The sequence below is a fragment of the Lissotriton helveticus genome, chromosome 5_1 (genome assembly GCF_964261635.1).
Source record: "Lissotriton helveticus chromosome 5_1, aLisHel1.1, whole genome shotgun sequence".
Classification (NCBI taxonomy): Eukaryota; Metazoa; Chordata; class Amphibia; order Caudata; family Salamandridae; genus Lissotriton; species Lissotriton helveticus.
In genome coordinates this window covers 1,558,178,357-1,558,204,533 of record NC_136065.1, presented here as the reverse complement: position 1 = coordinate 1,558,204,533, position 26,177 = coordinate 1,558,178,357, and the positions used below count along the sequence as shown (strand labels likewise).

The 26,177-nt window shown below is 45.4% G+C and overlaps 1 protein-coding gene across 3 annotated transcripts in view; it reads right to left on the bottom strand.

The window, feature by feature from the left end:
- Nucleotides 1–26,177, bottom strand: part of PLEKHA6 (pleckstrin homology domain containing A6) — a 687,077-nt gene that overhangs the window by 634,251 nt on the left and 26,649 nt on the right. The gene's annotated exons all lie outside the window — the stretch shown is intronic.

Genomic DNA, 26,177 nt, shown 5'->3' with positions numbered 1-26,177 from the left:
GCCTTCCGGTTCCTGTTCTGGCCTTCCGGTTCCGGCGCTAGTCGGCAACAACTAGACCGTCAACACAGCACCTTCAATGCATTTTCTTCAGACATGGCCAATAAGCCCAAAGGCTGTGTCTTTGACATACCTCCCGCTGATAAACATCCGAGGCGCAGATGGTCAGCTTTCTCCCAGGCCAAATTCAACCTGGCACTCACCGAGAAAGGTCATCCTGGGGGTGACGGGGCTGATGAAATCAATTCCAACCTGGACCAGCGGATCCTGGAAGCCCTGAATCAGGTGGCACCTCTGGGTGTGGCGAAATCAGGCGGCCGAATACAACGGTCGGCGCCCTGGTACAATGAGGATTTGCGAACCTCAAAAGCTGCATGTAAACGTGCTGAAAGGCAATGGAGGACTGCTTACTCCATGCAGGCCAAAACTGTTTACACTAATTGCAGACGTGCCTATCACATGTTGATTAGGAAGGCCAAATCAACGTACTATTGCAATAAAATTGAGGAAGCTAAGCAGTCCACCAAGGAGCTCTTCTCTATTTACAAATCCATTGCAATAGGCAAATCCGCCGTAGTACCGAAGAAACTTTGCACCATGGAGGGCTGTAATCGTATTGCGGAGTACTTTGCAACCAAGGTCTCCAACATATACAACTCCTTCCCCCAGAGGGCCGACAGTGGCCTTGCCCCCTTGGAACTCCTAAGAAGGGAAGGGGAACATTGGCTAACCATGTTTGTTACTCCTCCCACTGCGGAGCTTCTCCGCATTTGTGGATCCATCAAATCCGGTTCCCCCAGAGATCCGACCACCCCCAGTCGGCTCAAGGACAGCTTGCCAGTGCTAGAGCCCTATGTGCGTCAGCTGCTGGACATCTCCTTTGAGTCTCAGGTGGTCCCGAAGGCTTGGAAACAGGCGGTGGTACTTCCCCTGCAAAAAAAGGCCAGCGTTAGTTTTGAAAAGCTGGACAACCTCCGTCCTATTTCCCTGCTTCCCTACATGGCGAAGGTGGCGGAAAAAATAGCCAACATACAGCTCACGCAGTTCGTGGACACGGCTTCATTACTCCACGACTCGCAATTTGGCTTCCGTCCCCGCCACTCGACGGAGTCTGCTCTCCTCGTGGCGGTAGAAGCACTCAGACAGGGAGTAGACGAGGGCCAGACGATGGCACTGATCCTTCTAGACTTAAGCGCAGCATTCGACACTGTAGCACATTCCACCTTGCTACAGTGTCTGAATGGAGGTGGGGTGACAGGAGCTGCGCTTGGTTGGATTAAGTCCTTCCTCTCTGAGAGGTACTTTCAGGTCAGATTGGGTGAGTGCTATTCCAGGGAGATTGAGCTGGGCCAGGGCGTACCTCAGGGTTCGTCCCTGAGCCCAACTCTATTCAATATCTACGTCTCCCCCCTGGCTGCCATTGTGGAGGGGCATGGCCTCCGCCTGGTGTCCTACGCCGACGACACGCAGCTGGTCATCTCCCTATCGCGCGCGCCCGGTCTTGCGGCTGACATCTTCAGGAACTGTATGAAAGACCTTGCTGCCTGGATGTCTGCCAACTGTTTAAAGTTGAACGGGAGCAAGACCGAGGTGCTCGTGGTGGGGGGTGCACCGTCGGCGTGGTCGTCGGCGTGGTGGCCACCTTGTCTGGGGGAAGTCCCCGCTCCCTGCTGTGAGGCCAGGAACCTGGGCGTGTGGCTCGATAAGGACCTCACCTTTGGCCCACATGTCAGTCGGGTGGCGGGGGTATGCTTCAGTGTTCTGAGAGCCCTTAGGAAAGTCTTAGACCTGCTTCCCATTTCTGCTCGTCAGACGCTGGTGCATGCCTTGGTCACCTCCCGACTCGATTATGGGAACCTGCTCTATTTGGGGGCCACAGGAAAGGTCATCGGCCGCATGCAGGTTCTTCAAAATGCGGCAGCGCGGTTGGTCCTCAGACTCCCCAGGAGGTCATCTGCCAAACCAGCCTTGCAAGCGCTCCATTGGCTCCCTATCGAGAGGAGAGTGAAGTTTAAGGCCCTTGCCACCTGCCATCGTATTTTGCACGGCAAGGCACCTCCTCCGCTTCAGAGCCTAGTAGCCTATTACGAGCCTACACGCAGTCTTAGGTCCTCGCAGACCGGGCTGTTAAAAGTTCCAAGAATATCTAAAGCTCGTATGGGAGGCAGATCCTTTAGATACCTTGCTCCCAAGTGCTGGAATAGTCTTCCACTGGAGCTTCGGCTTGAGCCCTCCGAAATCCAGTTTAGAAAAAAACTTAAAACGTATCTTTTCAGTAGATAGCTTGGTTTGGGAGGAGGGGGGACAGTCACTCCACTTGTCATAGCGCGGGGACACGCCACTGGCGTAACCAGGCGCTTAATAAATGTCCAATAATAATAATAATAATACAAGAAATTGGTAAACAACACACTAGACCCCCTCCTGGTGCTTTGTGACCGCTGGGGGAATGATGGGTTGGAACTTGACGATGAAGAGTGGCAAGAGGCAGTGGCCTCTCCAAGACAAGTGTCAATTTCATCCACGTTACGTCTGGTCCAACTGAAGATCCTACATAGAATTTACGTTACGGGGACTCCGCTTGTCCGTATGGGTAAAGTGGGCGATGGCATGCGCAGGAGACAGTGTGGACAGGAGGGCACATTCATCCATATCCTGTGGGAGTGTGAACATATCCAAGGGTATTGCAGGGGGCTGCACTTCTGTCTGGGGGAGGTCCTTGGACTCACGGTTGGGATTGATATCAAGAGATGTCTGTTGAATGTCTGGGAGCCTACAGATTTAGGTAGGAAAGAACGCATTTGGGCAACAATAAGGCTAATGGTCGTAAAAAGAAACCTGGCACAGGTATGGGGGCCGGGGCTCCGCCCACGGTTAAAGGCTGGAAAGATGCTGCGTGAGAAGTTTGTGTATGTTTCTAGAGAGTGCCCCCAAAAATGGATTGACATATGGCGCAAATGCAATAATTACTGTGGTAATATATGTGAACCCCGTGTAGTTCTCCCTTTGGAAGATCCTGCAATACCTTAGAATGTGTGTTACCATAGTGACAGACAAACTATTAAATGGTGACTATTGTCATCTTGAATATGTATTGCGGACTATTTAATCAAAACTGTGAATGGAAATGTTGTGTTGTTTAATAAAAAGATTTTTTATTTTTTTAAAAGACATGGTCAATAAAATATTGGATTTTCCCAGAGCATTATTTCTCTCATATTGTCAAGCTGATGGTTGCTGTAATATGATTGTGCCTCCTGTGGAACGCTTCTCTTGTTATGCATGAGGGACTATGTTACATCTATATAAATACACTCAACCAACACATTTTTGGTCACATTCAATTTGTATGACCTACAATACATTGGTTACAGTTTTCAATTAAGCAGGTGTTTAAGTGTTTGTGCAAGTATGTGCAGAACATACTCTCTCATTGGCTTTTGGCTAACATATTGGATGGCCATCTTGAGTTCAGGACATCAATGCGATACAAAAAGCAGTTAGATGTACCAGAGATCACACTTCCAACAGCACCTGAATTGGTATTACTAACAATAAGACCAATGTCACCAATAACACCATCAAACACCACCAATATCCCCATCATAAATATCAATACCTCTACTACCCCCACTACCAATAACACTAATATTAGTAGCATTACCAATGCCACTTTCACCACCAATACCACCAACAGTACTCTTACCATCATTTGCCCTAAAGCCAATAGGTCTTACCTTATTGTGCTATTGCATGTAAACATTTCAGTGTGCCGCTATTTGTATGGTTGTCACAATAAACCCAGACCTATTGGTTTTGCCAGTTATTTTGTTTATTACATGCAGTTTTGCTGAAGAGCGATATGAGGTGCAGCGATTTATTGGCAAAGTATCAAACAACTTGGTCAAGTGAGGGAGACTGATGTAGAAAGGACGTCTGCTTAACCACTAGAAACATTCTCCTTCCTTCACTGGGTTAAGTAGTATCCTGTTTTTTACAGAGGCATTTTCTTCTCAGAAGAGGGATTTAATGTCAGCAAATACTTCCCTTACCCTACATTCCAGCAGTAAGACTGCTGCAGAACACCTCTCCTGCGTTCCCGAGGCCCTCTATCGCGTTGAACTGCAGGCCCATGATTTCTTAATCAGTCCCAAAGTCAATGCGCTTTCAGTTCGTATTCTTTGTCCAACACATACCCTAGCCGTGCAAGACGTGTAGTGCCAGCCCACCAGGACAAACTGAGTTCTTGTCTGTAGTGTTCACCCTGCAGCAGCACCCAGAGACTGGGCCATCACAACATGGGGACAAAGGAGAAATTATGTCCCACCCCCAACGCTTTCCAGGGCTCCGCTGTTGTTCAGCAAGCAAGCCTGTCGTCTTCAATAATAATGAGGCGACTTTGTGTAACGCCATTAGAGGAAACCAGACACAAATGTTTCTCTTTTCCAGCAGGATATTGTTTTAATAATTTGAAAAATGCTGCTTAGCACACCTGGCCAAAACAGAAGAAGCATCCACGGAGCACTGCTTTAATTTTTGGCCCCAGGCGCTCAAACTAACTTCTGACAAGCCTGCACACAGAGCTGGGCCATGCAGAGCTTTCAATTTCCACCTACACATAAGCAAAATAAAGTAATGTGTATCGACTGATTCTTCTAGCATGAAATGGTAACGCAGCATCGTATGTGCCCTTATCGAGGAGGTAATGATAACTTTAATTTAAACTATGCAACCCACATTTGAGTGATCTGACGAGCTTTTTGGGGCTTTGGTGTTCCAGAGTTAGTCCTATGGAAGGATTCTAAAGAATATGGTGGTTTACAAGTGGGCAGAAACCTAGTACGAACAAGTTTCTGAAGCGTATACCTGCATGTGCATATACATAATAGCACTTTCCAGGTGGATATACCTATGTAAGAATTAGGTTTGTCCCATAGAAGACATTGTGATTATATTTACAACTCAATTTAATTTCATTATCCCAAATTTTGTTTATCAAGGTAACAATACATATTTTAAGTGTCCTGAAGATGGTTGTTTCCATTATAGTTCATCCACCGAAACATGTCGACAAGTAATACAAGTCTCATTTCTTGTCACATCTAGTTTTAGAGATCTTACATGAATGGAGCGAAAGTGCCAAAAATGTGTTTTTATTATGCATTTTTTCATATAGATCAATAGATTCTCTATGTTTGTGCTTTCCGATATATTATATATATATATATATATATATATATATATATATATATATATACACACACACACACACACACACACACACACACACACACACACACATATACATACATACACACATACACAAAATTGTGTACATGTGATTATAATTGTATAACTATATAGTTTAGTATGTTTGTTGTTTAATGTTTTTTTATTTGCACAATCAGCACTACAGTTTTTCTGAATTTGCCCAGGGGAAGTTTATTGTCTTTCTTGTTCGCCTGACAGTACACAGAGCTTGTCCCTACATGGCTTCGGTCTGTCCAGCAACACAAACATGCAGTGCCTTTTCAGTAGAGGTCTGAGCACGGAGCCAGGCTATGCAGAGCCCACTGTGTCTGGCCTGGTGGCGCTATCATACTGTGCACTTGTGGAGCACTCCACAACTGTACCTTGCCCATTTTATTTTTATTTATTTATTTTATTTTATTGAATTTATATTGCGCACAGCTACCCGCAATGGGTTTCCCGGCGCCAGGGACAGACTGGAGAGAGAAATCAGGTAGCACTAAAAAGAATCACAAAGGAAGAAAAAGTTAAAACAAAAAAGTCTTCAACTTTTTTCGGAAGGCCAGAAGATTAGTTTCTGTTTTTAATGCCAATGGGAGGGCATTCCACATCTTTGGTCCAAGATATGCAAATGAACGGCCTCCCATTTTAGCCAGTCGAATTCTGGGGATCAGGAAATCGCCATTATTTGAAGACCTTAAGGAACGGCCAGGTAAATAAGGCTGAACAAGATTGTGCAGGTATGTGGGGGCAGAACCCTGACGGATCTTAAACAGAAAACACAGTGTTTCGAAGGTCACACGTTCAGAGATTCTCAACCAGTGTAGATCACGTAAGGCTTGCATTGCGGACGTTCTCCGTGGAACATTACACAAGAGGCGAGCAGCTGAATTCTGTACCACTTGTAGTTTATGGATTGTTGATTTATCCGCTCCAAGATAAAGCACATTGCCATAGTCGATCCGTGACATCACGAGAGCCTGTACGACTGTTCTTCGGGTGGATTCGGGCAGCATCCATAAGATCTTCTGCAGCCATCGTAAGGTGTTAAAACAGACTGCAGCGACCTTAGTCACCTGCTGCCTCATCGAAAGTTTGTCGTCAAGCAAGATTCCGAGTTTACGAGCGACAGGCACGGGGGTAGGCAGAGGACCCATATCACATGGACAATGTCTAGAGCCCCATAGATCTTTGTGCTTGCCTAATATAATAACCTCCGTTTTCTCGCCGTTTAGCTTTAGCAGATGGTCTTGCATCCAAGCTGCGACGCGAGATAGGCCAACTTTAAGGACGGAAGCTTCCTGAACCCTGCTGCTAGAAAGAGAAAACACTATCTGCGTGTCGTCAGCATATGAGTATATGGACAGACCGGCATCCTCTACGATGGAAGCAAGAGGTCGGATGTAAATATTAAACAACAATGGGCTTAATATAGACCCTTGGGGACGCCGTAGGTTGAAGAGTAGATCGCAGATTCAGCCTTGTTTGAGAAAACCTGAAAGGTGCGCTCATTCAGAAATGAGGCCACCCAGGCAAGCGCAGATCCAGTAACACCAAGGGAGCGGAGGGACTCCAGAAGGATGGAATGAGACACGGTATTGAACGCCGCGCTTAAGTCAAGAAGAATAAGCGCGAAGGTCTCACCGCGATCGATACCGTGTCGGAGTCGCTCGGTCACCCCAAGGAGTGCGGATTCGGTTGAATAATTAGCGCGGAAGCCTGATTGGGATGGATGGAGATATCCCACGTTTTCAACAAACTCATTGAGCTGAGTGTTAACATGACGTTCCAATGTTTTTGAGCATGCTGGCAGCAGGGATATAGGCCTAAAGTTGGCAAGGTTTGTGATGTCGGCACCAGATTTTTTGAGCAAAGGAACCACCATGGCGTGTTTCCAGTCCTGTGCCACTTGAGATTCAATAAGAGAGATGTTTAATAGCCTCATTAGGAATCTCCGTGGTTCAAGATCTAGTTGTTTTAGTATCTTCATAGGAACTGGGTCCCGGGGGGAGCCAGACCTGATACTATGCAGACAGGACAGGAAGGAGGCGTCATCAAATGGTAACCAGTTGTCAATAAATACAGTGGGAGAGAAAAAGGCACTGCGGGAAGAATCAGGTTGAGGTGACTCAATTGGCTGTGGAAAAGAGGCCAGAGATTGGTGGATTCCCTCAACCTTAGATACGAAAAAATCCGCAATGGCATTGCACTGTGTACCATTCAGAGCCGGCAAGGAAGGAATAGTATCTGCTCCAGTAAGTTTCTTTACCGTGGCCAAAAGGGTCCGAGGACAATTTTGCGTTTGCGTAATAGTAGTGGCGATATAGGTGGCCTTAGCACGTTTGCAATTTGCATGATAGATTTTTAACTCATCTTTATAGGTCACTTTGCAAACGGCAGAATATGAAATCCTCCACTTCCTCTCCAAGGCTTTGCATTTAGCACGTTGGATTTTCAGCTCGTCGGAGAACCAAGGTGCAGGAGGACGTAGGGATCTATGCTTGCTACTCGCACGGGGAGCAAGATCAGTCACAGCGTCTGTCAGCCAGCGGGAAATGGGAATGTTTAGATCCTGATCTGTACTGATAGAAGCCGGAATCGACTCCGTCAGACGCAGGTTGAAAGCAGCCATATCAAGCCTATCCCAGCGGTAGGACGATTTGATTTCCTCCACATGAGCATGGGCCGAGAAAGAACCGGGAGGTAACATAAAATGTACCGCATAGTGATCAGACCAATGTAGTGGACGCGCCAATGAAGTGCAATCAAACGAAAGGGTAGAAATAATGGGGTCCAATAAATGGCCTGCGATGTGGGTAGCCCCTGAGTTACAAAGATTGAGATTAAACACCTCAAGATCAGATAAAAAAGTTTTGTTCTGGGGGTTATTTGCCTCTTCTAAGTGGATGTTTAGGTCACCGAGGATAGTAAAGTTATTTGATTTCAATAATGTTGCTGATAGGCAGTCAACAAGTGAGGGAATCCATGAAGCTGCATTCCCGGGCGGCCGATAAATTAGCAGACCGGAAAGTGTCAGTCGGGGGTTAACCCTTAGTTTAAATAATGCTGCCTCACTACCTGGAAGATGTACATGTTCCAGTTTACATTGATAGATGGACTTAAAAATAATTGTGATTCCGCCACCTGCTTTGCCGGAAGGTCTATCCTGATGCAGTACAACGTAGTTGGGAGGAATAGCTGTAGCAATATCCGGACCCGAGCTGGCATGTAGCCATGTCTCGGTCAGGAACAATGCATCAGGAGATTCATCACAAATGAAATCATAGATGTTGAATTTATTCTTAGGAAGCGATCTACAATTGAGGCTCCAACAATGGAGGGGAACTAAGGCTGGTGGTGAAATGCAACCCTTAGAAGGCTTCCTCTTTCCCCGGTGATGTTTTATATTTAATTGCGTCTTGGAAAGCTGCATTTTACCAGAAGAAAAACCACATCCAGTACATGTAAAATAATGAGTGGGCAAAATACATAAAGTGCAGTTAATAGAAATGGAAGGACGCAAAGCATGTAGTGCCGAGGTGGTATAATGTAAACGGTCGTCCTGTTCGAACATACCTGGAGGCTTTCTGGCAGAGGCCAGCCCGTCCTGCAGCCCGTTCTCAGCGCGGACGGGCGCAGACGGGCAGGACTCTGGCACAGCGCAGGCGTCACCACTGCGCGTCCCGCTGCGCGGGAGGGGACGACTTTAAATAGGCACTCCCCGGAAGAGGAACGAGCGTAAGAACGCTCCAAGATGGCGCCCGCCGATTTAAACTAGTGCCCAAAGCAAGATGGCGCTAAAAAACGAAGCCCCAAACCTCCCACGGACCCAGGACCCACCAAAACGGTGGTGCAGCTTCCTTTAAATGCAGTAAGTGGAGGGGGGAAATGGAGGCCGGCGCGGTCTGATTAAAACCAGGGAGAATGTAAATAAAATAAACTAAAATACAAAAATGGGAAATTAAAAATTTTCAAAGCGCCAGCAGCAGCGCGCTGTCAGCAGTAGTACCTGTATAAGGATGCAGGCATCGGAGGGTCCGCCTTAAATAGGCACTCCCCGGAAGAGGAACGAGCGTAAGAACGCTCCAAGATGGCGCCCGCCGATTTAAACTAGTGCCCAAAGCAAGATGGCGATAAAAAACAAAGCCCATCCGACCCTTTTTCAAGAAGTAGGATGCTCCTTTCTACACACCGGATCCTAGCAAAGGCCGGCGTCTGTCACAGGACCCAGACGCTGAATGCAAAAGCCTCAGTGCTCCTAAGCCTCTTCCATCATCACCTGTAGAGGGTTTTGCACAGCTCAGCCAGCATCCTCCCTCCTCTCATGCATTGTACAGCTCAGACCATCACTTCTACCCACACTAGTCAGAAGTGTAATGCAGTTCTCTGCGGCCCCTTGGGGAGGAAAGGGGGGGGGGGCAGACCTTTAGGGGACCCCCATTCAGCCCAAAACAAATAACTATTTGTGAGATAAGGGATAGGATACAAAAGGGCCCCTTAACACATTCTTCGGGGGTGGTGGGGGTCATTCTGCATCATGCCACTGGCACTAGTCTTCAAAAGAAAAGGGATATGATGGGAACACTGCTTTTCTTCTTGTATTTTGGAATGTAGCTGTTCCTGTTCCAAGACCGGGGAAGCAACAATCATCATGAAACATGAATCACTACATTGACCTTAGATCACTCTGCGCTGGCAGTGGAGCAGCAATGATGCCACAGACACTGAGGCAAGCAAAATATATTTAGCACTTACTCTTCCACTTATTCATCCAGTGAGATATTAAAAGACGGTCATTATCAGGGTACCAAGGCCTCACACTCCTGGCTGCACTGCGCCACCTCTGTGCATTGTGCCTTGCAACCAAAGCAACAGAAGCACTTAATGGCAGAGCACAGACCTTATTATGCCAATTAAATTGTAAAGCACGCATGCTGGGCAACAGCAACAACAAAGAAATTAGTATTAAAAGGCAAACCTTAAGTGCACATCTAAAAGTTAACAGATCAGACAACTCTACATGTAGGTGACAGCTTCTTCCATGACTTCAGGTTAGAGACAGAAGCTGCGTCCACCACATCTGGACTGTAGAATCTTAGGGACAACCAGCAGGTTGGCCAGCGGGGGGCGTAAGAATCAGCTAGGAATATATCTCTTCAGACAGCTGGAAATAAAATCAGGGGCCGAACCATGAAGAGCTTTGTGTATCATGCAAAGGGTAGTCAACTGAGTTATCTGCGAAACAGGAAGACAGAGCAATAATTTTAATAATGGGAGCAGACGCTAGTCTAGATGGTTTTAAAATCAGTCTGATCACATCATTTTGTATTTGTATTTTGTAAATTCAACTATTTACCACCTGTTCAGAATCCTAGAAGGTAAGCAGAGGAAGAGGGAATTGGCATAATCCAATGAGAGACATTAATACACTTTTAACAGCTGGTGTAGACAAGGTAGCCCATTCACTGTACCAGTAAGCATCAAGCCAGATATTACATTTACCAGTGAGGATCAAAACCATAAGTGAATCTTCTTGCAACTTCTGCCATACATTTAGCCTTTTGTAATCTGACTAATTCCTATTAGTGGTGCTAAGGTTCTACTAGACGCAGCTACTGCAGGTAAGCACAGAGGGGCAGGCGGTGAGGAAGTCGACGAAATTGGATTTATATATTTCATTTTTCCTATTCCATCGTCTGTCAACGTCCCCCACCTGTACCCCGCCCCAGCGCGCTTACCTGCAGGAGCTGTGACTGACAGCATCAGGAAATCAATGGTTTAAGCAAACAGGGTTTTGGAGAACTCTTGGCCAAACTGTGTATGACCTGCCAATGAGACATCTTGTGCTTAATACCAGTAGAATGTGTATGTGACGACCAACTACACCTGGCATGCACACTCCTTGCATGAACATTCCTGAGGAAAGCCACCTCTGCCACCTTGGTTCTGGTAAAAGGTACACAGATGTGTGAAAGACGAGATGGTCGCTGCTGGCAGGGGCAGCCTTAGGCATGTGCAAGCTGTGCACCTGCACAGGGCCACCAAAACCCAGGGGCCGCCACTCCAATATACATCCTTAATATAATAATCCTCTGAGGATGGATACATATTTGCGTGGCGGCCCCTGGCAGGGATTTGGCAGCCTCCAGCTCTGTTCCACTTCCAAACACCTTGACCCCCTCTTCACTGGCCTCCACGCCTGCGTTCCTCCGGGGGCCCCCTACCCACGCACTCTGCCCAGGGCCGCCATGAGCCTAGAGCCGCCCCTGCTGCTGGAATAGCAATGGAGATGCAGGCCGTTTTCAGTGCATCAAGTAGGATGATTAAGGTATGGGGGCCTCCGAAAGGAAGCCTGCCAAAGAAGCATAGCTAGGAATCCTTTACAACAGACATAGCCCATGTGATTAAGAGTGTGACTGGAAACATGTGATTTGGAATCCTGCGACTCCGATAGAATTCTACCTGACCAGTATGTGGGGGTCTCTGTGGCCCTTCTGGTTTTGCATCCAGGAATGTTACACAGCGACATACATATGCTTAAAACAAACCAGAAAGCTCAGCTTTGCCAATGCTTGTTAGCACTATTAGATAAATGAGTAACACCAATGCTACTGTTCTGAAAAATTGTAGCTGGAAAAAGTTTAACTTCTGAAAATAGGAGATAGTAAAATACACATTATTAAGATCTGTGGAAGGGGTAGTGGTTTTCAAAGTCTCTGAGTCACCTCTGCTTCACATCACTATTCTCTGCAATCTCTCACTTTGTTAGACAACTTTTTCGTCCCATTTACCGATATCTCACACATCATCTCCTTCCTCCTTTATCACGGACTTTTCACTCTATTCTTCTGCATGTACATTATACAACACGTTGTTTAGGAAACCAGCTGAAAGAAATTCTTTACTCATGAACTCCAGCCACCATCCGACAGGTCTCGAGACAACCTTACCCATGGTCAATTTTCAAGGTTATATAAGAATTGTACCAGAAAGGCAGATTATTTCAGTGAATCTGAATTACTATTTCCAAGACTAGCTCAGAGGGGGTATCCACCTAGAATACTAAAACAATCTAGAAAAAGTGCATGGTATTCGAACAGAGCAACTACTAGCACCTTGAACACGCTCAGATACTGAAGATTGGATCATTTTTCTAGCACTTTCCATACCAACATCGTTAGTATTATTCGTAAACACTGGCATCTTATCAAAGAAAGTAGAGCTACCTTAGGTTTACAGTGACTTACACTCATTTGTCGAGTTTATTGATAATTTGGAGCTAAATTTCAAAGTTAAAAAGTTGCATGTTATGGTAATTGTCCGGAAGAGCACCAAATCCAGAACTTTATTTGTAAATGGTTGTCACATCACCAAAGTGGAGTCTTTCTCCTACTTAGGCACTTGGTGCCTCGCTGACCCAGTTTTAGTACTGAAACAAAAAAGATTAACAATTGGGGGAGCAATTCATTTTGTATTTGACTTTGCCAGGCGGGTAGGCCACACATCTACAGATGCCATGATTAGAATTTATAAAGCAAAATGCAATGTGTTGTTGCACAATCACTCCAGATAGAGGATAATACATTAATACGTTTATGAGAAGGTTATCCTTGCCACACAGTGTTGCCTCAGAAGTGGTAGATGATGAGCTACATAACTGACATGTTACAGCTGCGAACACTTTTGCTATGGCTCAATATGCAAACCTGAAACAAAGCTGAATCAACTTATTCTGTGGGATGGTTTCGGCCGGGACCATGCTTTGTTGATACCTTGGCTGAAATTTTGAAAGCTTCATTTTAGGGCATTAGGTCGACCCAAGTTATTTAATCTTCTAAGTAAGGCCACCAAGGTTGATGTCGCTTGGACTAGAAATGCCTTGTACCTGTGGAAATAGATTGATAGGGAAGCAGGGGCCAAGGTGCAACCATCGGTTAGAAATTGTATTATGGTAAAAACGACCATGTCAACTGAGACATTTCTTTGTTATGTAATGTCTATTTATCGAATATATCTATTTACAAGTTTTAGGTTGCATCTTTTTCATAATTTATTATCAATACCAAATGGTTGTATATAAGATTCTGATACTGGTCCCTACTTGTGCAATAAGGTTTCCCGACAAGACACTTTGCACTTTAATTTGTTTTACCCCATGTACAGCACTTTGCGAAACACTTTTATTTGTCCTTTACTTAAGATGTTACATGTTTTCCAAGTTAGACCTGCACCAAGACCTTCAACTTGATGATAAGATTTGTGATTCTACTGTCTGTTTTCTTGAGGATAGCAGTTAGAGCAAGGAATTCATTAGGAGGTACGTGTTCAGTTTTTGATTTGTTTACTGTATCTTTTATGGTTTGTATCTTTTTAACCTGTTTCATGCGTCGAACGTTCAGCGCCAGTGCTGAATGTTCTAAGAAACGGGTGGGGCCGCGTCGGCCGTTGGACGTGCGCAACACTACGGAGGTAGTGCTCACAACGTCCAACGGCCGACGGCAGTAGTAAAGGGGTTAAACCAAAAAAAGATTACTGAACTGAGTAATATATTTGGATGAAGAGACAGGACTTGGGAGCTCTGAGTATTTTACTTGCTACAGTCAATAGGAACACACGATACAAACACATTGTTGATTCCCCTATAAAAGCTTTTAATACACAATACAACATGTCCCCCACACCAGCCCCTCCTTATCATAATAGAACACACTAAGTGAAATCTAATGGAAAAGGAGAAAAGCCAAGATCACACAATAAGACTCTTAAGAAAGAAATTAACCGCACTTTGTTGAGAGCAGCTAGGAGGGGGGCAAATAGCAGTATTAAAACACATGCAAGAACATTGAAGATGGCAGGATCTCTGCAGGAATTGAAGGATTGTTTGTGGAAAGATTTGTAAAATCAAAAATAATTTCCAGCCACAAATTGATATGCTGAAAGACAGATCTCTGGTGCTACGAAGATGAAATGGAGGTGAAAAGAATACACTGAAGATCTCTACAGATGAGATATCCACAGCTGAGATACCCTACAAAACATTTGCTTCACAAAAGTACCTTTCTTAATGGAAGAACAATTAAAATCGGCAGTCAAGTTGCCGTCAAATTAGAAAGATCCTGGAATTTATGCCACTGGAACAGAAATATTAGAAGCTGCACAAGACGATTTAGCCACGGTGCTTACCAACCTATGCCAGCAGATTTGGATAACAACACAATGGATCGCAAGATTGAAAGAGATCGATGTACATTCCAACACCAAAGAAATGGGACCTGTCAATCGGTACAAACTATGGTACAATTTCACTGGTTTTTATATTCCATCAAGATAATTCAAATTCGCTCCTTAAATGGAAACAATCTCCCGATGTATACGCTGGGTTAGTTAAAGGCAAGGAAAAAGAGTCACCATCGCTGACCCCTCTGGATAATTGAAAAAGCCAAGCAATACTTAAAGTAAATCAACAAATGAGTGTTGAGTATTCCAAGTTGTGTAGCGTCCTTAGGAAATGGGCATCCTAGAAAATGCGATAATTATCGCGCATGACCTGTAAATTGGATAAGAAGCCACAGGAAACAGAACATGGTGAAACAGGCCGGTTCCAATTTGTCAAAAGTGTTAAACAAGACTGCATTTGTTCACACTACATGTTAAACTTACATGCAAAATACATAGTGGGAGAAGCGGATCTGGACGATAAGCGTGGATTCAAAATTGGCGAAAGAAACATCAAAACCATCAGGAGTAGTGAAAATAAGTCTGTTTTATTTATAGCCAAAATAAAATTACATAATAAAGCTGTGTAAACTGAGTCCAATGCATATTTCTTCCAGTGAAGTACATTCAGGCAAAAAAATACATATAAAGTATGCTCATCCGGTATGTTGAATATATTCCGGATGAAGCTCGCTTTATCCCCTCTCACACGCCCCTCATACACGGGCACATGCACCAGCAGCAACAAGACCAGATTCCCCATCAGGACCTCACGTATCTCTTCCCCTAAAGGACATCCTACAATCACACACTCTCCAATTACACATTCTGCTCAGCCTGTGATCGTTCTGGACATTTAGAGTGACACAAGCCAACACTATTGGCAGTTGTGCCTTACACAAATGCTAGATAACTAACCATACAGAACAGGCATTAAATCACACTAGGAGGCGTCAGTTACACATACACGAAGTTAGAGGATTAATACAAGTTTGCATACTGGCACAAGCACCTCTCCAAACACACGCAGAGGATACGTAGTCTGGATGGATAGCTCTATGCTGCTCACTCAATCAACGTTATTCACGAATACGAAGTTTTCAGTGGAGGTTAAGAGGACAATGATTACCGACTACCAGGTTACAAAGCTCTCCAAATGATAAATATGTGGCAGTTAACATTCTTTTAAATTAAAAACACACCATAGTGCTATAAAAGCCCCTGAACATGGTTAAGGAGCACCAATGCACTGAGAGAGCGCAAACTGACTTAAATGTATGAGTGCATCACACTTACCTGTAGTAAGCACAAATCATGAGGAGAAATGCCATGAGTGCTAATAGTATCTGCAATTATATTCTAAATGTATAGCTAATATAGAGATTTAAGTAGAAGTGGAACTAATACAGAAATGTGTGACACTATATGATTTTATTAGATGTGATTATTTTGAATCTATGTTGTGTAGCTGTTAAAATGTAAGATGGTCTGTGGTTAAACGCAGAATGTGGTAGGCCTCAGGGCCAGAGCTAGAGGGAAAGGGAAGGTGGTTCTTTTCACGACACAGATAGTATTAATGTTTTGGTCATTGCATTAATGGGCCAGGATTTATAAAAATGTTTACTGAATAATAGAATAAGAGTATTAACATGCTTTAATTAATGAAGAAGTTGAATGCTATAATCATTATGAGAAATATTGTAGGCCTGAAATGTTTTAACATTGATTTATACGTACATGTCTGGGCTGAGAGATGTTGCAAGCCTTTCTTTTTCTAAGTCTATGAGAGTTGGGTTCTTGGCTGCAGATATCTGTCTGCAACAGGAAAGGGGGGATCCAATTATAAATGAATGAATAGAGGTCTGTTCAGTAGACGGCCCAGACATGGAGGAGGGTTCTGGAATGTTTAAGGGGTATCAGCGGGCCGGAGAAGAGTCTGAGAAGCAAGGTCAACTCTAACGTACGAGGCCCAATACAAAGCATCATGGAAAAACCCAGAAGCTACACCACGTGAGGGGCGTCTCGAGAGGGGCGTCTCAAATGTTGTTGACTGTTTTGTATTAGGGACAGCACCCCTGGGTGGAGTTAGAGCAGATACCTGAGGACCCTTTAGAGAGCGGATGGGTAGGCAGAGAGGGGTCATGACTGGAGAACTATAGGTTTTCATCAAGAGACTTAGAGTGAGTGACTTCCCTTGGGGGTCATTCACTGCTGACACCTTTGTTAGGTTGGGGACTTGGTTAAGTAGGGATACCATCTAGAGCAGGGTAGGGACAGCCTAACCTGTGCGTTTTCCTCCAACTTAAATGAAGGAGCGATATGCGTCTATGCTGATAGCTTTATTATTCTTAGAACTTGTGTTAGTGATTTCTGTTGCTCGTCTGAGGGCTTTCCGAGAGCACATGTATGTAATTGGACCTGTGTATCTCGTGAATCTCATTCTGAGATGCCTGTATTTGCAGCTTATCATTTCCTTACAATAAACTTTTGAAAGTTAGAAGTTGTCTGTGATCTTTGGGAGTAGAGTCCTTTATTGGGTGAACTAACTTGGAAATGGATGTACTTTGTACCTTAAAGACAGGCAACAAAGGTTCAGTCGACCAGATCGAGGTTTAGATCAATAGTGCTAAGGTATCGATCAAAATCTCGCCCTTCCAGTTGGTAGCTATAGAGGATGGTTGCCTTCTTGAGGACGGTAACCTAGGCCAGGTTAGCTTACCCCAAGGCCCATAGAAATCGATGATCGGAAGAACAGCCCGCCGAAGAAGATCCGGATGACGTGAGACAGAAACAGCAGCAGTATCGGTCGAGAGTGAGTATAAAGGGTTATGCGTGTTAGATTGCGGTGTTTTGTATTGTATCTATGTTGTAATGTCTGGCGGAGTTGAATGTCTGTAGAGTGACTGTGGAACAGGTTGTGAGCGCGCGCAACCGGTGGAAATCTTAAGTTCAAGGAGAGCTTAAGTGGTTCGGGTGTATCGGACACCCAGAGTAATTGTCAACTAGTGTAAAGGGGGTCATGAGGTACCATTGATCACCCGAAAGACCGAGATAGGGGGAACGTAAGAGTGAGTGCGTGAGTAACGGACGCTGGTCGGAAGTTACTGTGTGTGTAAGCAACCTATCAGAGAGACGATAGACATTTCGTCAGTTGTGTTGACAATTACATATAGACTGTGGACGTACAGTCGAGAGAAGTGACCGCTTGGTCGGAAGTAGTCATTTTTCGGTGTATGAATGGGACGCATGCATAACCGGGAGACGAGTTGAGAAAGGAGGGGTGCTGCTGCGAAGCGGAGAAAAGTGACGTCAGAAAGTGTCGCGACGTGATTGGCCGACCGAAGAAAGACCGCGCTGTGATAGGCCAGCTAGCAAAGACGTCAGACAGGGTCGCGACGTGATTGGCCGACCGGAGAAAGACCGCGCTGCGATAGGCCAAGTCAGCAAAGCCGCGACAGGATTGGTGGATTGTCATCAGGAAGTAAACAGAGTAGCGAGGCTGGATATTGTACGCATAATTATGAAGTGTTTTAAATGGTTGAAAGCGGTGTTTAAAAAAGAGAAGCGGGGATCGTATGAAGGGGAAGAAGCCCCGCCGGAGGGTACGCCAGCTCGTTACATGGCAGTGAATGTTGGGTTGCATACGATCCTCTGGATATCAGAGTGGAGTAAGATTACGGAAGGAAATGAGGAACTGACGTTCCCGAAGTACGGGACGTTCAGATTAGAGGTGTTACATCGATTAAAATCAGTCATGACCTCAATAAGACCCTTGCCTAGACCGACTCAGTTTGAAGCCCTTGAAGCATGGATTAGGGCAGCGCATGAAAAGAATATGAACAGACGACAAGAAAGGGTGAAACGCTCGGTAAGGGCAGTGCAGGATGCCAGGTGGGATGCAGATGCTAAAAGATGGAGAGTGCATAACCTGGAAGTAAATAAACTGTACCCAGTGTTAGAGGTGCCCGTAAATAAAAGCCCCCTAGAAGAAGATGATGAGAGCGAAACAGAGGACAGCCTGATAAACAGATTATTGACAGACAGGCCACCCCCGTATAATAGAGCAGGGGGAGAGGTCGAGCATACCGAAGGAGAAAAGGGGGGCAATGCAGGAGAGCATAGACCGCTTCCCAGTACAGAGTGGGATCCTGAGCCAAAGAAAGAGCTGTCCCAGCCTAGTCAGGTGCAACAGGTGGTCGGTAGGTTTGTGGTGCAAAGAGCGCCGGAAACGGAGAGAGCCACATCCTACACCTTACCAGATGCACTACAGGTACCTGTTACCATAGGTCCTATAATATCGATATATGACCAAGAGAGAGCAAAAGGGGAAGAACGGGTACGGAAGGACAGAGAAAGAGCAGAGAAGGCAAGAAAGAACGATACGATTAATTCCCCAAGTCAGATGCCGATACCAAGAGAATGGAGCACCCCGATGCACACAGCAGGGGACCCAGGAGGAGATCCTGGGGGCCCTAGATGGCCAATGGATCTGAGGGGATCTGGACGAAAATCCTTTCAAGAGCTAAATGAGTACATGAAGCAGTGGGATGAGGCAGTGAAGGCTCAAAAGTGCATCATAGCTGCGGAAGCTGAGAGGGAAAGTCAGGACAGCCGAGCTCGGACTCACTGCGGGGCTGGGGAGAGCAGCCCGGAGTGGGACTGTAGAGAGAGAGAGAGTAGGGGAGTCACCCATTGGGCCCGGAGTGGAGATAGAACAGATCTGGAAAACGGGGGCCCCGGGAGTGGAGGGGTGGCGCGCCCAATACTCGGTGAAGGGGAGAGGAGAGCACAAGAGTACAGAAACAGCTTTAAGTGTCCACACTGCGTGCCTGGCACCAGAGAACTGAATGGGAGTTGTGAGAGGTCGCACCATAGACCCTGTGATGATGGAAATGAGCGCAGCCCAGGGAATATGGGGAACCAGGAAGGATCGTATCGGATACTTAGCGATACGAGGCAAAGGGAGAGTAGCGACCAGAGGGAAAATAACAGAGAGGTGTACGGTGAGAGGAGAGAAGAAGAAGAGAGTGGGCAGAGCAAGAGTAGGGGTAACAGGCCCGTGTTCCATCACCTTCCAAGACAGGATGGCCGAGCATGGGACCTGGAGAGATGGGAGCAAGGGAGGCCACCCATTAACTCTCCCGAGCCCAAACGCAGAGCTCGAAGTTGGGATGGTAGAGAGACCAGTGAGCCCCCTTCAAAAGACATATTGCGAGCTGAAATAAAAGCCAAGAGACTTGATGTCGCCAGCTTAAGGTCAGATCTGGATGACATGGTAGATGGTACCCTGCCTTTAGAAAGAATGGAAATGTATGAGCAGGATGAAATACTGTATATGGCAAAGGACATCACTCGAAAGGCGAGAGCAGTCCATGAGAAGTTAGTCGAACTAGCAGGCAAATATATGGTGGATCTGTCAAGAACCAAAGCATTACAGGGTAACCACAGGCTACACTACACAGATCGAGACCTAGATGAGAGGAGAACGATTGGGCTGAAAACGCACATAAGGGAACTGATCGCTGGAATAAGGACATGGAGAGCACTAGATAAGTGGGAAGAGAGGTGGTCCAAGAAAGGGACCGGCAGGAGAAGCACGCTTGGTATGACACCAGGACTGCAGGGAATAGAAGCATACCCTTTGCGGGAAGTCGCAAATGGGAACTATGTGCATGTCCCTTGGAGTAGGGGAGATTTAGCTGCTTTTACCACCTCCTTCCCCAAATTGCGGGAAAACCCTGTGGAGTGGTACAAGCAAGTCGAGAGGTTTGTAAAAATCTCAAAGGTCCTATGGATAGATCTGAACACGCTGTTTGACATTGTAGTACCAGGAGATCTGTGGACAGCATGCAAGGTTAGCGCTGAGTGGCCCACAACGGAGCCAGAGAGAGATGCTAAGACTAATGGGCCGTCCGAGATTGTGATGGCAAAATTCGAGAGAGTGATGACTTGGCTGAAAGAGAAAGTGCCAATGCAAGACATAGATTGGGTCAGAATAGACCGAACCAGGCAGGAACCCAAAGAGACAGTCCACGAATATTACGAGAGATTGCTGAAAGCGTTTAAACAGTATAGCGGCTTGGATGTAATGGATCCAAAGGACATAGGGCAATTTGTGTCCAAGTTCGTCCTGGGACTGAGACCGGATATTAGTTTAATGATTCAGCAACACTCGATTTGTTGGCAAAGTAAACCCTTAGATGAAATACTGAGATATGCCAGGTACTGCTGCGATGAGATAGACTCCAAGGCTAAGAAACTAAAAGAAAAGTTGATGGTGGTACAGATGCAGGCAGCAGGAAAGGGGGGACCGCAGCAACAGCAGCAAGGAACAGGTACAGGAGGAAAGAAGCAGTACAGTCAGAACAAGGGCAATGAGGAGAGTTCTACCTTTAGACCCAGACTAGACATAGCTGCCTTGAAGAAAACGACTAGGTGCCACCAGTGTAACGAGGTGGGGCATTGGAAACGCGAGTGTCCCTACAATGTAGAGATAGGAGAACAAGAGATAGAGGAGGAAGAGGTCCAGAGCGCACCTACAAGAGGGGTGACGCCATACCAAGGAAAGGTGCTCAAAGGGGGGGGGGCTCCTCCCCGAGCCCAGTTCCCGCAGCCTCCTCGAGTAGGGACTGTGGGTAAGACCTATAGACAAATGCCCCTGTTTGTGGAAGGTGAAGAGTGCTATTATGTGGACCCATTAACTGGACAAAGAGTGGAAAGAGAAGACTGCACCCTTGGGGCAGCCTTAGAGGTGGACCAGAGGGGACCCTATGTCGAAGCAGAAGTAGCAGGGTGCCCTACGACATTTCTGGTGGACACAGGAGCCACTAGGTCCACGATCAGATCAGCTGCAGTTCCAGACCTGCCCATGTCTGGAGAGACCATACAAGTGGTAGGGGTCGCAAATAGGAGAATAACCAGCCAATTGACAGAACCGGTGCAGGTGAAAATAGGGAAGTACAGCGATGAGCACCAATTTGTGGTTTGCGATTCAAGCCCTGTGTGTCTGCTAGGAAGAGACCTGTTGTGTAAATTGAATTGTACTATATATTGTACACCTCAGGGAGTGGAGGTATTGACCAATGATGATGACGCCGATTTCAAAGTTGCAAACTCAAGAATATGCGTGGAGCTGTACCCTACTTTGACAGTAGATGAGCTCCCCTGGGACTTGAGAGAGACAGTGGCACCAGAAGTATGGGATTTCACTGGGGAAGAGATAGGTTTGGTCAAAGGGGTGGACCCAGTGAAAATTGTAGTGAAACCGCATGCTGAGTTCCCAAGAACACCCCAATATAAATTGACTCCAGAAACGATTGCAGGCATAAAACCCGTGATCGAGTCCATGATTAAACAGGGAATACTGAAAGAAATCGTGGGTAGTCCATGCAACTCCCCGATTATGGGTCTGCAGAAACCAAATGGGAAATTTCGGATAGTGCAGGACCTTCGAAAGATTAATAACATAGTCGTTTCGTGTTGTCCAGTGGTACCGAATCCATCAGTGATACTGTTTCAGATTCCATTCCAAGCAGAGTGGTTCACAGTGATCGATCTTTGTCAGGCTTTCTTTTCGATCCCTCTGGACGAAGAAAGCCATTTTCTTTTCGCATTTAAGCTGGAAAATCGCGTCCTAACATGGTGTCGTATCCCTCAGGGGTATACAGAGAGTCCATCGATCTTTAACCAGCTTTTGAAGAAAAATCTTGAAAGTCTAGTGCTGCCCCAGAAGTCAGTTCTGGTCCAGTACATAGACGACCTCCTCGTGGCGTCAGAAACAGAAGAAGCTTGCAGGGAGGACTCCATTGCTTTGTTAAATCACCTAGCTGCCAATGGGCACAAGGTGTCCCCGGGAAAATTGCAGTACTGCCTGACAGAAGTGCAGTACTTAGGACACAGAATAGAGAAAGGCAAACGAAAGGTGTCACCAGACAGGATAGAGGCGATCATGAAAATGAATGCGCCTAAGACACAGAGAGAGGTCAGGATGTTTCTAGGGATGGTGGGTTATTGCCGACAGTGGATCGCAAACTTTTCACTGAAAGCAAAACCCTTGCAAAAACTGACGCACAAGGAGGTGAGCGATCCGGTACCATGGGACAAAGACTGTTTGATGGCATTCTTACAGCTACGAGAGGACCTGTGTCGTGCTCCGGCATTGGGAATGCCTGATTACAATAAACAATTTTTTCTTTACTGTTGTGAGAGAGAAGGTTGTGCGTTGTCTGTGTTGGTCCAAATCCATGGGAATGCCCGTAGACCAGTTGCTTATTTCTCGGCTACTTTAGACCCAGTAGCCGCAGCGTTGCCCGGATGTCTCAAATCCGTTGCTGCAACGGGTGTCAGCATTGAAAGATGTGAAAATATCGTCATGGGGATGGAGAAGGGCTAGGGTTGTCTTTTTGAACTGTTAAAGGACTTTTGCGAAGAAGGTTGTCAGCCTCCAGTTGTGTGGATTCTAAAGACAAAAGGATTAAAAAGAGACTGTAAAGGAACGAGAGGAAAAGAACTTTTTGCAAGGATAAAAGAGAGAGCCATATTGTCTGACGAAATGGAGGCCGGCACCCCGAACCGCAGAGCTAAATGTATAATAGGTACACTATTAGTAGGAGTGATAATATTAATAGCTTTAGTGGTAACAATTTCTTATGTAAAGGGACATGAGGAAGAGGCAAAGGTAACTGATGTGAAATCTGTAGAAACGCTTACACCCACTGTTGCTGGTGAAAAAGGGGAAAACACTCAAGAGAAAGCGTTATTAGCTGCAGAAGCCCGCAGGTTACACGTAGACGAGTCCCAAGGAGACTTTAGGTCAAATGCTTATGCTAAACTCTTATATGAATACGTGGATGCCATGGAGGTTAAGGATTGTTATGTCTGCATGCAGTTGCCTGCGTCTGTAGATGAAGGAATCCGATATCATCACCTCCCGCTGACATATGGCATTACATGTAGCTTATTGCTTAGTATATTTTATGAGAGAGATAGTTTTGAATACTATTTCTCCAATTACGATTCAGTGTTGCCAGAAGTCCCAAATTATAAGCAGATGAACAAATGGGATTACTGGAAGAGTGAAGACAGATTGGCTAAATTCTTCATTCCTTGGATTACCTTAGATACTTCACATGCCCGTAGAAATAACCTGACATGCAAGGTGTCAGAAGTCGAGAAGAAGTTCATAGGGCAGGTGGATGATCGTTACAGGAGACAAAAGATTTTGAAAAAATCAGGACAATGGAAAACAGATTGGACCGAGGAAGAGAAGGCACACAAGAGAAAGGGTAGTAGTGGTCCAATAGCTTTAGATAAAACACAGAGAGGAAAGCTATGTCTTCACCGAGCCAAAACGTATTATGAAAATGTATACGTTGGGGAAGTTGACTGTGAACATGCTTTCAACATAGAGTACTATACTAAAGATTTCCTGAAGGGAATGCAAGTGATTCCAAATGTGTATTTTGTATGTGGAAGAAATGCTTACGTGAGACTACCTGACAACTGGTATGGATCATGTTACTTAGCAATTGTCTTCCCCAAAATATATCATGCACAAGACTTAGTGATCATTGAGGGCAAGACATCATCGAGGGGAAGGAGAGATGTAGGAGATGCCAAAATGGTAGGAGATGTCTTTGGAGCTATGTTCCCTCTTTTAGGTCTAATCCTTAATGATGTTAAAATTAGACGGCTGGCAACAGTCGTCGACAGGTTGTCTGCCAGCACTGCTCAGTCCTTAATGCTGGTAGAAGGCGAGATGCAATCGATAAGGGCTATGGTTCTTCAAAACCGTCTTGCATTAGATGTCCTACTAGCAAAAGAGGGCGGAGTCTGTAAGGCTTTGAAGGTCCAGGAATGTTGCACTTACATTCCAGACAATTCAAAACCCCTTGAGAAGGTTATTAGGAACATAACTGATATTCACAAGGAGATCGAAGACTTGAGTAGAGAAAATGTCTGGGAAAAGGTGGGCCACGGAATGAGTGCAGTTGGTGGGTGGTTTTCCACCTTAGGCAAAAGCTTTGTGTGGTATATTCTAAAACCTGTCATCATAATATTGATCTGTGGGATCATATTGTGGGGATTGGTGAGGGTATTCAAATGGTACAGAGCAAGAAGGTCAGAAAGGGCCCAAAGAGAGCAGCTGCAGAGATTGGCTGCCATACAAGATAATCAGTACAGGAGTCTGAGGGCTCTGGAAGCGCAGAGAATGCCAGCAATAACTGCAGTTTAAATGTTAGTGATGACCCCGAGAGGTCATCAAAGGGGGGAACTGAGAGAGCGCAAACTGACTTAAATGTATGAGTGCATCACACTTACCTGAAGTAAGCACAAATCATGAGGAGAAATGCCATGAGTGCTAATAGTATCTGCAATTATATTCTAAATGTATAGCTAATATAGAGATTTAAGTAGAAGTGGAACTAATACAGAAATGTGTGACACTATATGATTTTATTAGATGTGATTATTTTGAATCTATGTCGTGTAGCTGTTAAAATGTAAGATGGTCTGTGGTTAAACGCAGAATGTGGTAGGCCTCAGGGCCAGAGCTAGAGGGAAAGGGAAGGTGGTTCTTTTCACGACACAGATAGTATTAATGTTTTGGTCATTGCATTAATGGGCCAGGATTTATAAAAATGTTTACTGAATAATAGAATAAGAGTATTAACATGCTTTAATTAATGAAGAAGTTGAATGCTATAATCATTATGAGAAATATTGTAGGCCTGAAATGTTTTAACATTGATTTATACGTACATGTCTGGGCTGAGAGATGTTGCAAGCCTTTCTTTTTCTAAGTCTATGAGAGTTGGGTTCTTGGCTGCAGATATCTGTCTGCAACAGGAAAGGGGGGATCCAATTATAAATGAATGAATAGAGGTCTGTTCAGTAGACGGCCCAGACATGGAGGAGGGTTCTGGAATGTTTAAGGGGTATCAGCGGGCCGGAGAAGAGTCTGAGAAGCAAGGTCAACTCTAACGTACGAGGCCCAATACAAAGCATCATGGAAAAACCCAGAAGCTACACCACGTGAGGGGCGTCTCGAGAGGGGCGTCTCAAATGTTGTTGACTGTTTTGTATTAGGGACAGCACCCCTGGGTGGAGTTAGAGCAGATACCTGAGGACCCTTTAGAGAGCGGATGGGTAGGCAGAGAGGGGTCATGACTGGAGAACTATAGGTTTTCATCAAGAGACTTAGAGTGAGTGACTTCCCTTGGGGGTCATTCACTGCTGACACCTTTGTTAGGTTGGGGACTTGGTTAAGTAGGGATACCATCTAGAGCAGGGTAGGGACAGCCTAACCTGTGCGTTTTCCTCCAACTTAAATGAAGGAGCGATATGCGTCTATGCTGATAGCTTTATTATTCTTAGAACTTGTGTTAGTGATTTCTGTTGCTCGTCTGAGGGCTTTCCGAGAGCACATGTATGTAATTGGACCTGTGTATCTCGTGAATCTCATTCTGAGATGCCTGTATTTGCAGCTTATCATTTCCTTACAATAAACTTTTGAAAGTTAGAAGTTGTCTGTGATCTTTGGGAGTAGAGTCCTTTATTGGGTGAACTAACTTGGAAATGGATGTACTTTGTACCTTAAAGACAGGCAACAAAGGTTCAGTCGACCAGATCGAGGTTTAGATCAATAGTGCTAAGGTATCGATCAAAATCTCGCCCTTCCAGCACCACAACACACGGCCGGGTACCTTGCCTCA